Below are 14,070 nucleotides of genomic sequence, written 5' to 3' on the forward strand. Positions count from 1 at the left end.
AACGACTTCTCCCTCAATTGCTGTGGGTGAGAGTAATTCAGAGTAATCAAGTGCTGCATTGTTAGCAGGCTTCTGAGTTTCAAATATTTATTCTAAACACAAGCCATTGATTGCACTGGCATGGGAAAGAATAAAACTGCTGCCTCTGGTTCCTGGCCTAGCCCAAACTTTACTACCTGGGGAGATTTCAGGAAAAAGGTTGTAGGAAAGATAAAGCTAGAAGTGTAATGTGAATTTGAAACTACACCACTATAGTATATTTGAGACGGCCCCATTCCTTTAGCCTTGAGGAATTGTATTGTGGTTACATCTGAGCTAAGGCGGTTTTGTAAGAGAATGGCTTAGAAACTGCCCAAAGCTGAGGCACTCCCATGACACATGTGGAAGTTTGGCCTGTGCCCAAGTGTCCCTGCAAATATAGTACAGGTTCATTCTTGGCACCACTGTGCAGGCAACTTAAGGATTCTCTATAAGGAGCAACCTGTACATCACATAGGTAGGTTTTCAGAGCAGCGGTAAACAGTAGCCCTAAAAAGTACTGTACCAAGAAGGGTATGAAGTTGTGTGTGCATGTGTGTGTGTGTAAGTGGGAAGGGGCACAGGCAGGGTGAAAATCCCCTTCTTAGATTGCATACCCTTCTTCTGAGTTTCAGGACGATACATTTTATCTTTTGTTGAAAAGAAATGAGTAATTCGTCATCATTATCATTATCAAGGTTCCTGTGGTGATCATACGAGTAGTTTGTTTTCTTGTATCTTTGGTCTCCTCTTGGCTAATTAATCAAAAGCATAGTCTGACTGCAGCCCAATCAGCCAGCTCATTAAGAGACCATCCAAGAATGTCACTTACTTTGTTGTTGTTGTTGTTTTTTTTTCTTGCCTAGTGAGGGTGGGCACGATTATGGTAATTTTACCTGGGATGCGAAGTTTGTATTTTCGACTCTATTGAGTTGTGATTGAGAAACAGACGGATGCCACTCCAAGCCACCCGCAGAGTTGACCGCGCTTGGTAGCGCTTCTAGCCTTCACGAGTGTTTGCGGTTTGGTTCCTACGTGTTCAGGTGTAAAACATCACCAGTCCTACCATACCTTCCTCACTCCCCGATCAAGTGCTCGGGAGTGGAAGACAATTTGGAGGGGTGCAGCAACATTTCCTCCTATTGATGGCCTGTCCACACATTTTCAAAACTTTATGGAGTTTTTTTCTCAAACTAAATTAAACGCAATACCTTCTTGAATTTGGCTTTTCTGAGGCATCTTTCTGGTGAGTTTAGCATTTCTTTTCATTTCATTGTGTTTTTCATCCAGTCCTGTTGCTTAGTCTTTCGAGCAGTGATAGCAAGCAGATTGAAGACTGGCCACATGCTTGGGAACCAAATATGCACTTAAGACAACCTTGTGTGTGAGCAGCACATGCTTTCTCCTTCCATTCTTTGTATCCACATCCCTTCCAAAGAGCCTCCACGCGCTACTACCCAGCTCTGGCCACTTCTCTGCCATCCTGTGTTTCCTGGTTGCTGGAATTCTTTTCCCTACCACCCCCTGCTGTCCGAAACCTCGCAAGGAGGTGTTTAGAGACTTCCAAAGGTCGTGGTGGTTTTTCTAAAAAAACAGGAAGCAACACCTTTATTGTAGGGATGCTGTAATAAGTGGCTGCTACATACCCCCAGGCTGCATACATCTTAGGGCCTGGGTCAGGGGCACAGTTGTTGATCCAGTCACCGCCCTTTTAGTGCGCTTCCTAAGTGATCAAACACCGGCGAGTGAAGTAGGAGTGGAATGAAGCAGCTGGCGGCTAGAATATAATTAGCCTCGGTCTGGAATCTTCAGTGAGTGCCAGTTTCCTGCTCCTCAGGGCTCTTTTCTGGTCTAGTGTGTTATCTTTTTCCTGTAATATTTCTTAGGCATTGGTGCTCTTCGGTTAATGCTGTGGGGTCCTTTGCAGGATGTAGCCCTATGATCATTTGGTCACATTTCATCTATAGACACATCCTAAGCCAAGAAGAGACATCATGGAAAGACTCACCCTGAACAAGTCCTCATAAGGATGGCATGTCATCCACATCATCTTTAAAAACCTCAGAGGATAATATGAAAGTGCTGAAAGGAATGAGACCGAGGTCTTGAGGAGTAAGTAAGGTGTGTGAATGCAGGCAGGAGTAGAAATGAGGAATATCAGATGAAACTTCACCCTAACGATTGTATAACTTTTTCTGAGGTTAGGGTGAAAACCTCGGCCCGCACTGAGAAATCATATTTGACTTAAGGCAACCTTTTTCTCCCTTTGGTTGTATAATAGACTTTGAAGCTAATCTCTTGTGATATGACTTTGTAGCTCCTCTTGTCAAGAGGTAGGGTCTAATTACCCAGCCCCTGAATGTGGGCTTGGCCTTGTAACTTACTCTGACCGATAGAATGTGCAGAAGTAGAAGGGGAATGTGTACCAGTCCCCAGCATAGGGCTTAAGCGGCCTCTCATACTTCTACTTGCTCACCTAGAATCTAGCCCGGTCACCATATGGACACTCCTGGACCCACTTGCTGTGGCCCAGAGACCCTTGTATCCCCAGCTGATGGTGGTCTTGAGCAGATATGTGAGGAGGAAATCCTGGACCAGCCAGCTGACCTGACATGTGAGTGGGCCCAGGAGAGGTCACACAAATGGGTCTGAAGACTCAGGAGCAATAAGTAGTGCATATTGTTTTCAGCTACTGAACATTGGAATGGTTTGTTATGCTAATAATAACGAATGAATTCGTGTGGTCACCTGGAGATAGTGCTCCTGTGTTCACTTCTTGGTCTGCTAACATCACCACAAATGCTTGGTGCAACTCAGCATGAGAAATTCAATCAATGGAGGAACTCTGTTAGATGGGGGACATTTCCAATTCTTGTGATCATCAACATTACTTTGAGAACTTTTTAACAACACATATACCTATGTCAGATTATTCAACTAAATATCTATAGACGGGGACTAGGAATCTGTAATTTAGAAAGCTCTGGTGATTGGCTAGGATTGAAAACCAGTAAGCCAATGGTCTTGTTAGTCCCTTACATTACTGAAAGATGCAGTGATTCCGGTTCCTCTGTACTTAGGCAAACAACACTCCAGCGGTTCAGAGTTCTTTACTGATTTGATATATGTACAACCTTGGATCACGAGTAACTTGTTTTGTGAGTGTTCCGCAAGACGAGCAACATTTCTAATACATTTTAATTTGATAAACGAGCAATGTCTGGCAATACGAGTAGTGCGTGATGCTGAATGTCACATGATCACAACTGAGGCAATTCTCAAAATTCACTTTGATAGACAAGTGCTTTGGATTACAAGCATGTTTCTGGAATGAGTTTTGCTTGCAAATCAAGGTTTTACTGTATCTCGAGCCCCATAAGAAAAGTTTATAGTCACCTTTGAGCAATCACATTGACCTGATCCTGGATGAGAAAAGTTCACAGGTGCAGATTGATGGCTGCAATTATACACTTTTACTATTGTATCCCGTGAGATTTAGAACATTGTATAGATTTCCTGAATAAGTCTTTGGCATTGGGGATGTAATAGGGCCCTTGTTACTTATTAAGAAAACAAGGCAAACAATGTTTTAGCCCTTAAACTACAGGTGAATTTTTGCTGTGGTGGGTGTATCAGTTGTTGCTACAATGTTACAGTACAAACAACCACAAAATCTCACTAGCACACAACAATACACTTTTTTTTTTAAGTTCATTTATTTATTTTTGAGAGAGAGAATAGGCATGAGTTCATGGGGGGGGGGGGGAGGGAGGGGCAGAGAGACAGGGAGAAAGAGTCCCAAGCAGGCTCAGCACCATCAGCACAGAACCCTACCTGGGGCTCAATCCCAGGAACCATGAGATCATGACCTGAACCAAAACCGAGAGTAGGATCCTTAACCGAATGAGATACCTGGGTGCCCCACAACAATGTATTTTTATTAACCCCTATGTCTGCAGGTTAGTGTGGGAAGAATCAACTGATCTTGACTTAGCTTCATCGGGGGTGGCTTTATTTTACATGTCCCTCAATTTTTCTCTCGGATCAACTGTTTGGGCACGTTCTTCTCACAATGATAGCAGACATAGAAGAGAAGAAGCCACAATGAGCTGTAGCTCATTTCAAGCTTCTGGGTTATGCCATTGACTGTTAACATCCTGGTGGACAAAGCAGGTCATATGGCCAAATCTACTGTCAAAAGCTAGGGAAATACAAATTTGCAGAGAGAAACCGCAAAGTCACGTGGCAGAGGGCATGGGTACAGAGAGAAGTAAAGAATTAGGGTCATTAAAGTAAACTCCCATGATGGGGGAAGGACATGTGAGGGATTTATATTTTTTCCTTCTTTGAAAAGCTGGTGAAGTCAAAACTGGGTTCCAGAAAGTGTAGAAGTAAGTGTCTTTGCTGCTATGATCTGCAATGGAGTGTTAAAGGGAAAAAAAATTTCTATAATTACCTCAAACTTGATAGATAAGAAAGATGGCACTAGAATGCCTCCATTTCTATTCTCACCCCATTCCCCAAAGTGTAAAGGGATCATGAGTTCGGTTATTCACTGGCCACTTCCAGGAAGGGCATGATTTGGGGTGAAGTCATTGTGTTAGGTCACATCACATCCCTTTGCTACCATCACTTCTTTCCAAGGCAAAAAGAAATGAGTTTCCATCTAGTCAGATCATTTGGAACCTTTTCCCAAATACTAGCCCAATGTTGCAGTGGTTAAAAGAGATTTTCGTGAATATACTTTTTGATTGCCTGTCTCTTTCTGGATTGCTTAATGAAAGATCTATAGTCCTGTGCCTCTGGTCGAGATAGGAAACCCATGTTCCGAAATATGATTGAGCTTCTCAGATATTCTCCACAACAGAAACTATGTTTTACGGTGTTACTAACAATGGAGTACAGTTGATGTTGAACAACGTGGGTTTGAACTGCACAAGTCCATATATACATGGATTTTTTACAGTAATGTAAATGTATTTTTCTCTTCTTTATGATTTTCTTAATAACATTTGCTTTCCTCTAGCTTACAGTATTAAGAATACAGCATATAAAACATATACAAAATATGTTAATTGACGGTTAATCTTATCAGTAACGCTTCTGGTCAACCGTAGGCTATTAGTGGTTAGGTTTTGGGGAGTCAAAAGTTACATGTGGATTTTTCAACTGTGTGGGTTGTCCGTTTCCCCAACTCCCGGGTTGTTCAGGGGTCAACTGTACTTTATTTCAGGCCACAGGTTTATAGGCATTGCTATTGACCATTCTTTGCTTTTGGATCTGCATAGTGTATTAAATTTACTTCCGAGGAAACTTAGATACAAAAGATTATGTAACTTCCATGAAGCCACATCTACTGGCCATCTGAGATTAGAAACCTGTCCTCTTGGTTTTTCAGCTTTTTCTTGGCAGTCTTATCGATGCTGCCTTGTTTCACAAAAAGCAGATGAGGCTACGATTACCTAATGGCTTTCTCTTCCTAAAAAGCCCCTCCCTCCTAATATTTATGCTCCATGGGAAATAAAGAATTCTAGCAGGAAGGTATTCAATAATATAAGATTTCTGTATTAAAATGTTAAGGAAAATAAGCTGGATTATAGGTCATTTCTAAATTCTATTTCCTAAGGTTTCTTTGTTATTGTTTTGATCACAGAAATAAATTGGGGTGGGGACTGTTTAGATAGAAGTCCTCCCAGGGTCCCTGTGACTGTACTTATTTCATGTATTTTCTGAGCCCTCACCTGCCATTTCTGTTGCCTAGTGACTGTTCAGCAATTGCTTGCAGTGGTTCTCTAACAAACAACGCTCTTTCTATTTTATGTGGAAAGCTGATTTGATTAAACAACTCACTTAAACTAATGCTTCGTAGGAGCCATGATATGATTGGAACAGGCATTTCTAGGGGTAGTCTTGTCAAATTAGCACATGCAAACAATCAAGTAATTGCAATGGCTCTGAATGTATGGAGTCTGCTACCATTACTGTATAAGCTGGTTCTCTTGGATAGGTTGTTTCCATTCTGGTGATGGTTTTGCTGGAAACCTCTTGTGTCTCCCATATAACGCTAATGCTGCATAATATATTGTTATTTGAGCAATAATTTAATATCCTACACCTCCTCTTACTCAGTCTCAAGGGCCATAGCTGCATTGTTTACCACCAAAAACCTAGGATCCAACATGAGAGAATCTAATTAGGTACTAAGTGAATGCATGAGTGAGTGGATGCTGAGAGTATGACATCTAGTGCCTAGGACAAATTTAGGATTCTTCCCAGGTGATTCTGCCCCCAAGAAGGGGTAGTGAAGGGTTAATGTTCTCTTTGGGAGCTGGAGGGATTTGGATATGGATCTCAGCAGAGCTGCCTGAATCACATTCTTTCTGCTACTATAGCAACAGGTTGAGAATTCTGCAGGCTTTGTCTCCTGCCTACATTGGAAATGCCTGTATGCAGGCGACCTCATTGTCTGAGGGACAACTGTGTGTGTGTGTGTGTGTGTGTGTGTGTGTGTGTGTGTGTGTGTGTTTTCTATGATGTTTCAATGAAGCAGCTTCTTTGCAGACACAAAGAAGCCAACACAAAGCAGGGGCTAAGAATCATGGAAAGGCTGAGAGAGATCTTGTTTTGATTGGAGGGACATTTCCAATCTTTTGTCCCCTGAAGAGATGTGAAGTGGAGAAGGATTTGAGGTTTAGAGGTAGTCTATAGTATCTTTCCCTGCCTTCTTAATGAGACCTGTCTTCTGAGAGATGCCTCCTGGCAGCTTTTGGAAACCTTTCTCTCTCTCTCTCTCTCTCTCTCTCTCTCTCTCTCTCTCTTTCTCTTTTGGGAACCTTTCTCTTACTGTCTTTGCTTAACAAATAGGTGGTAGTGAGGCTCTTGGATTATTGCCCGTGTTGTGTTCACTTCTAAGTTTGGAGATGCCAGAGTCGACCAGAATGTGGGTCTTTCCCTCTGTATTTACCAGTCCTTCTAATCAACTCTGTATCTTTGTTGAGAAGGAAGGACAAGTTAACTGAGACTGAGAAATGGAGGTGTTAGTCTTTACTTGCTGTAGCAGTGTTGCAAAGAGAGGAACGAAAATGGGGAAGCTGCTGAGGAAAAGTCACTTAGGTGGTATTAACTTCCCAGGAGGTGTCTGTCACTGGCATTTAAAAAATGCCCTGCCTGTTTACTCAGGGCTGCTTCTCAGGTGGGTTAAGATTAGAGTTTAGGGCTAATTGTAGTTATTGTTGGACTAATGGGTGAAGTCAGCAGACCTTAAATACCACTTTGAATTGATTAATCACATCACCACAGTAGTGTTTTCACTTTGCACGCAGATGGAGAAATCTGCCTGGTTCACTCTTTGTTGCTGGTTTACAAAAACATTTTGGTCAGAAATATCTGAAGGTCTCCAGCCATTCTTTAGAAGCAGCACTGAGTTCTTAAAAGTTCCATTTTAAAAACTTTTATGGCGCCTGGGTGGCTCATTTGGGTTGGGAGTCCGACTTTGGCTCAGGTCATGATCTCACGGTTTGTGGGTTCGAGCTCACATCGGGCTCTGTGCTGAAAGCTCAGAACCTGGAGCCTGCTTCCGATTCTGTGTCTCATTCTCTCTCTGCCCCTCCCCCACTTGTGCTCTCTCATTGTCTCTCATAAAGAAATGTAAAAAAAAAATTTAAAAACTTTTATCCCTGACCCACTACATACCATTTGAATATGGGATAAGCCCTTGGTCTGTATGTCTCAGAGTTCCCTCAGCACTGCTTTTTAAGTCTGGTGTGGCCACTGAAACTCCCAGTTCTTGCGGTGTGGTCCAGTGGGCTCTGGGCTGGGAGCCAGCAGCCCCTGGGGGGTCTAGTCCTAGCCTGAGTGGCCTTGGGCAGCTCAAGTGGGGATTTTAATTCCACTGCATATAGAATGAGAGATGTGGATGACATTGCTAACATTTCATTCACGTCTCTCATACACACACAAAAGCTGGAACTCCGGTTGTTGGAAAAGTAGAAAATGCCTTTGCTTTCTTGAAGGTCTTGTAATTTGCAGCTCCTTTAACTCCTCATACTTTAGGCCTACACTTCAGTGTCAAAGATTCCTCAGGGAAGACTTCCCTGACCCCCCAGGCTAGAGCAAGGGCTCCAGGCATATGCTCCCTGCTAAGCGTGTTCCTTTATTTCATCATACTTAGTATAGTTTGTAATTATCTTTTTTTTTAAGTTTATTTATTTTGAGAGAGACAGAGACAGAGTGAGTTGGGGAGGGGCAAAGAGGGAGGGAGACAGAGAATCCCAGACAGGCTCCACACTGTCAGTGTGGAGCCCGATGCGAGGCTTAAACTCACAAAACCGTGAAATCGTGATCTGAGCCGAAATCAAGAGTTGGACACTTAGCTGACTGAGCCATCCAGGCACCCCATTTTTTTTTAAGTCAATTTTCTCTCTCATATGAGGCTAAGGTCTTTGGGAGGCAAACACCCAATCTGTTTTGTTCACCATTGATTCTGCATAGGAGTCACTCAGTAAACATTTGTTTTAGACTGACAGTGCTGCATTTGGCTGTCTGGAGGGTGCAAAGATGATCACATCACAGACTGTGCCCTTCAGTTTCTTCATATTTACTTGTCCTGTTTCTCTTCCCTACCATCTCAACCCATACCCAGAATATGCTGTAAGAAATTAACAAAAAACCCAGGGCTCTTGTCATTGATCTGATCATTAGATAGATTTTCATTTTCCTTGATGGGACTGGTTAGTCTTTTGTGACAAAATCCATGAACTGAAGCAAGGTCCTGGAAGGAGGTTGTTAGAAGACAGTATAGAGAATAAAAGCAGTGGATGAAAAAGAAAAAAAAAGAGAGGGAGGGAGGGAGGGAGGGAGAGAGGAGGAGGAGGAGACAGCAAGAAGAGCTTTGAAATCATGTGGTTCTATCTTTTTAATTAATTTGCCTGTAAGTGTCCTTATGTGACTGACAGGTTTTACAAGCAAGGACATGTTTCTTAAACAGAATTCTTACCTGAAGTGTTGAGTAATGGAAACACAAAGAGTTTGCAATCAAAAGGTGATTATAAGCACACAAAGAGTTGACGGGACTCCAGAAATCTCTTTGCTTTAAAAACCAGGAAGATACCAATTTTCCAGAGGATTGGCAGGGTCCTGTAAACCAGTACAGTTAGGATCAATACAGGCCTTCGCATTATGAAACCAGAGCTAGCATTGCACATTTGAACAGTAAGCCTAGACCAGATGCTGCCAGGAGGAAAAAGCGAGAATTCATCAACCAGGTACAGGAGGAAGAGGGGGGGAGTTGATTAAATTAGAAAACACAACTAACTCCTTTTGGTCTCACTGAGTTGCAGTTTGGAGGAGAGTGGCTTAGGGAGGTTATACTGATTAAGCTTCTGTAGAAAGCATGAAATCTCTAGCTTCAAAAAGCCAAATAACTTCAATTTATCTTGAGAACAGGTATAGAGAGTATGGATAGCTGAGAGAGGTGTAGTGTCTCTTCTGACTCTCTTTAGAGAGTTCAGCTTTCCCGGCAGAGCACAGCCTTTGCCTGCACACTTGTTCCTGCTTCCCTTTCTCACCCAAACCCACAGGCCCAGAGGGTGTCAGTTGCCAGCCTTTAGGCTTGGTCCACCGGGGGGTTAAACCCCAGCCAGACTACAGGCCTCCCAAAGCCATTCCAGGAAGAGAAGAATGACTAAAACAGTCACATAATCTCTCTTCTTTATGGGGAGGAAGGAATTTTAGCCAAGAATGCAAGGTGTGCCTATGGGCTTTGTGCCTACGCTGCACACATCCTACACACACACACACACACACACACACACACATGCGCGTGCACATGCACACGTATGTCCACTCTGCTTGTTCACTTACTTGGGCAGAGATAGTACGGTATGCCATGTTGGCCAAAGACCAGGACGTAACTGTGTTGAGTTGACAAACAGCCAGGCCATCAGGCTCACGTGTCTCACGAAGCATTATTAACTGGCCCCTCCTTCATTTACAAAACTATGCTCAACAAAGATAATATGTGGAATGTGTTGCCTTTCTATTTGATATCCCCTTGCAAGGTAGTTTCAGAGCAGGTCAGCTCCAGGCGTCTCTTGGTTTCCTAGGAATTTGCCCTTTTCTAGCACTTTCACACAATTCTTTAAATCCCTTTGTTTCCAGTGGCAAAGCTTCTCTTAAATCTCAGCTCTACCAGCTCCTACCTGTACAGCTTGGGCATGTTATTTAACATCTCTGTGCCTCATTTTCTTTGTCTTTATATGGAGTTAATAATAATGTCTCTCTCATAAGAGCCTTGTGGGAAGGAAATAAGATCATCTAAGAAAAATTTTTTGCACAGTGTCTGGCATATAGTGTATGTTGAAAACTTGTTGCCATTTTTAATATGATGACGAGATTTCAGCCTTTTTTCTTCTTTCCTCCTCCTGAGTTAGAAACACCCCTTGACATTTGGTAGTTCTCAATATCAGGGTTTATTCCAGTGTGGGCAGAAGAGAGGGGAGCAGTGGCTGGGCAGGAATGGGGGTGATGGAGACCTGTGCCCATGTTCTTCTACTCCCTCCTATTCCATTGCTCTTTCTGGTATATCATACTGATTCTTTACCTGTTGATGGCTGGATGCAAAACTGAGTGCAGTGCAAAAAGGAATGTGCATTCAGCTCTGTCTTCTAGGAAGTGGTAATCTAAGTTCCTGACCCACTTTTACCTATTCTGCAAGTCTACAACATGTCTTGCTGTAAACGCTCAAATCCTAGCTCAAACTGACCACACCAACTAATGTCTAACATAGCAAGCGCCCTAGGGTTACCACTGGTACGAGTTGATTTGATCAAGGAAGACAGGAGTAGTCATGGAACAATTTGGCACCTAGAGGAAAACACTGTTTAAAAGTCAAAGAGCAAGTCAAGTGTCAAACTTTCTGAGCTACCCAATCTCTCAGGAATGAGAGGAAGGAATATGAATCACTGGACCTGGAAAGAAGGCACAGGAGAAAGGAAACAGGAGGTTCCCGGTTCAGCCCCTCTGTGAAAGAGTGGCCATTACATTATAGCTGAGTAGCAGAGCTGGGACCCTAAGCTTCTGTAGCCCTAGCCTCCTGACCCACAAAGTACAGGTGGTAAACATTAGGTAATGTATATAAAGCACATGCCTATAAGCCCAATAAATACTCAACAAATGTTAGCCATGATCAGCTCATGCAGAACACCTCTGTATTCAGCAATTTGGCTGCCACTTTTGCTTCCCAGTTCAACGTGACTTAACCTCCACCACTTGTTCCTGATGCTGCCTACAGCTTACGTGTCGACCACAGTTAGTGGGGAGGAGGCATCGCATCTGTCTGCAGCCCTGGTTAGTCTTGACAGTTCATAAGTTGGAATTAAATGAGCCATTTTGAGGATTCACAGATAGTGTTCTGTCATTCACACAAGGGGCAGGCAGCTCTCTGATAATGACTGCAGGATGGCAGTATGTGTGTCTATGTGTGTGTGTGTATATGTATATGTTTTATTTTATTTTTGAGAGCGCACACCAGCAGGGGAGGGGTGGGGAAGGGGCGGGGACAGAGGATCCAAAGTGGGCTCTGTGCTGACAGCAGACAGTCCGATGCAGGGCTCAAACTCACATGCTGTGAGATCATGACCTGAGCCAAAGTCAGATGCTTAACGGACAGGTTAAGATGCCACCCAGGTACCCCAGCACTGTATATATATTTAACTTGAATTCATATTTTATCATTTCTTTCATTTTTATGATCAAAGCCATATTTTATTCTTCATTCTGGTGAAAGTGGGGTGGTTTCCATTGGTGTCTTTCACAATAAAAAAGTAGAAGAATGGGTATAAATTATACAGTTTTAAACACGAGACAAATTCAGTGTTATTTAATTCACCCTACTCACTTTACAGATGTGGAAGTTGAGGCCCGAGGGTATTAAATGAACTCCCTGAGTGGCAGAAGGACAGGTCTTCCAGCCCTAATTCAGGGTCCCCTGTGTTTGGTCTTTTGGTTTATTGCTCTTCCAAAGTGACCATCGCCATAAAACAGTTGGAGAGCCATTGTTTTTGAAGCGTGAAGGTGGTCATCTGTGTGGAGAAGTCTCAAACAAGATAATCACACCTTTGACCCAGTCTCTTCCTGTCTTTGGCACATTATCCCTGACTCGCTACAGGACATACACATCTATTATGTGAAAAAGGCAGTGATGACAGAATGAACAGTTCCTGTTTTTCCCCTCTGAAAAAGAACTCCTCCACTAACTCTGTGCTGTTAGGTATACAGTCATGATCACAACAGAAACAGAACCCCCTGTACTCCACACATGGTCCAGGGGATTGATTGAAGGAATATTTCATCATCTAGTGAATATCCATCCTCTGTGGAATCTCATCCTGTAGCTCTGTAATTCAAAGAAAATGTCAGACCTGTGGAGCACAAGACCTGGATATTCATGAATAGATTTTCTCAAGGATAATTGGTTAAGTGGCTTTTAATTCTTTTAATAAAGCAAAATTGTAAGATATATGTAGATAAACAAGGATGTATAGAGAAAGTATCTGGAGAAAATATACATTAAAGATATAATAGCAATTGTTCAAAACCAAGATTCAGCAAATTGTAGAATTATCCAGACTAGACTAAGTTTTTCTCTCAATCTATAGATTATCTTCTTAGTAGTTCAGATGCAACATTTTGCATTTGCTTCTTTGTTTCAAGCCAATAATAACTTATTCATCAAGCAACTACTATGTGTCAGACACTATAATGATGCTTTTATGAGATCACATTTAATTTGCATAGTACTGTGAAATAGGTGTGATTTTCCTCATCTTATTGACAAGGACACTAAGACTCAGGGGTCAAGGTAACCAGATTTTGTGGGGTGTTTGATGACCTATTTTTGTTCCCAGAGAAGTAGAGCAGAGTAAGGTTTTAGGCAAACACCAAGGAAAGATTGTTAATTCAGTTGCTGAAACAAATGAAGCTTGACCATCAGAAGACCAGCCTATTCTTCCTGGCTAGTACCACCGTAGAAAACAGCCCTTCTGAATTTTGAAGATGCAGCTTATTAAAGCAGCCATCCTGACCCTGATCCTCCTGCAGTGCCTTAGTGTATATGTCTATGGGTTAAAGATGTCCTCTGAGTGAATCCGGTTTCCCTTCTCCTTCCTCCATCAGTTCTTTCATTTTCCCCTGCACCAAAAGCTACCATCTCTGCATGGGCCTCATCATGGGCATTGCTAGGGATGGGTCAGAATTAGAACGTGAGCATCTAGGCCTCCTCTGACACCAAGAGGCACACCTGTGAATAAATGCTCCAGCTTTAGTACTTGGACTCTGTCATTGTATTTTGTTCTTAGGGTCCTTTTAGAAAGAATTTCTGGGTCTGTGCTGGATTGCATAAATCCACAGACAGTGCAAGTTGTGTCACTCACTAATGGTGATGACTAAAATTTGTAAACTGTTTTGTGGCAAGTCGTTTCAGAACCTGTTTACACTCAACAGACAAAAGCCTTTTCCTTCCTTAGTCACAATAATAAAAGCTAAAGATATAATAGCTTCATATACATTATCTCATTTACCAACTACACCCATCAGACTGTTAGTCCCTTCTGACATATAAGGATATTGGGACTCAAGTAGGCTGTCTTGTGTTCAAGATCATATACCAGCAAGTGTCAGAATAGAAATTTCTTGGGGACCCTGGGTGGCTCAGTCAGTTAGGCGTCTGACTTGGGCTCAGGTCATGATCTTCTGGTTCACAGGTTCAAGCCCCACATCGGGCTCTGTGCTAATGGCTCAGAACCTGAAGCCTACTTCGGATTCTGTGTCTCCCTCTTTCTCTCTCTCTCTCCCCTCCTCCTCTGCTCGTGCTGTCTCTCACTCAAAAATAAAAATAAAACACTAAAAAATTAAAAAATAATAATAATACAGATTTCTGTAATTCCAAAGCCTACACTGTGTTGTGTTACCATTTTTTTTAATTCATTAATTTTTTTTTTTTTAATTTTAGAGTACAAGCGGGGGAGAGGGACAAAGGGAGAGAGAGAGAGAGAG

General features: G+C 42.5%; 1 protein-coding gene across 6 annotated transcripts in view; it reads left to right on the forward strand.

Annotated features, from left to right (window-relative positions):
• STON2 (stonin 2) overlaps positions 1-14,070 on the forward strand; it is a 153,496-nt gene that overhangs the window by 94,916 nt on the left and 44,510 nt on the right. The gene's annotated exons all lie outside the window — the stretch shown is intronic.

Source organism: Lynx rufus, unplaced genomic scaffold, assembly GCF_022079265.1.
Source record: "Lynx rufus isolate CCGP_SWC_20201006 ecotype Redwood Valley unplaced genomic scaffold, mLynRuf1.p SCAF_17, whole genome shotgun sequence".
Taxonomy (NCBI): Eukaryota; Metazoa; Chordata; class Mammalia; order Carnivora; family Felidae; genus Lynx; species Lynx rufus.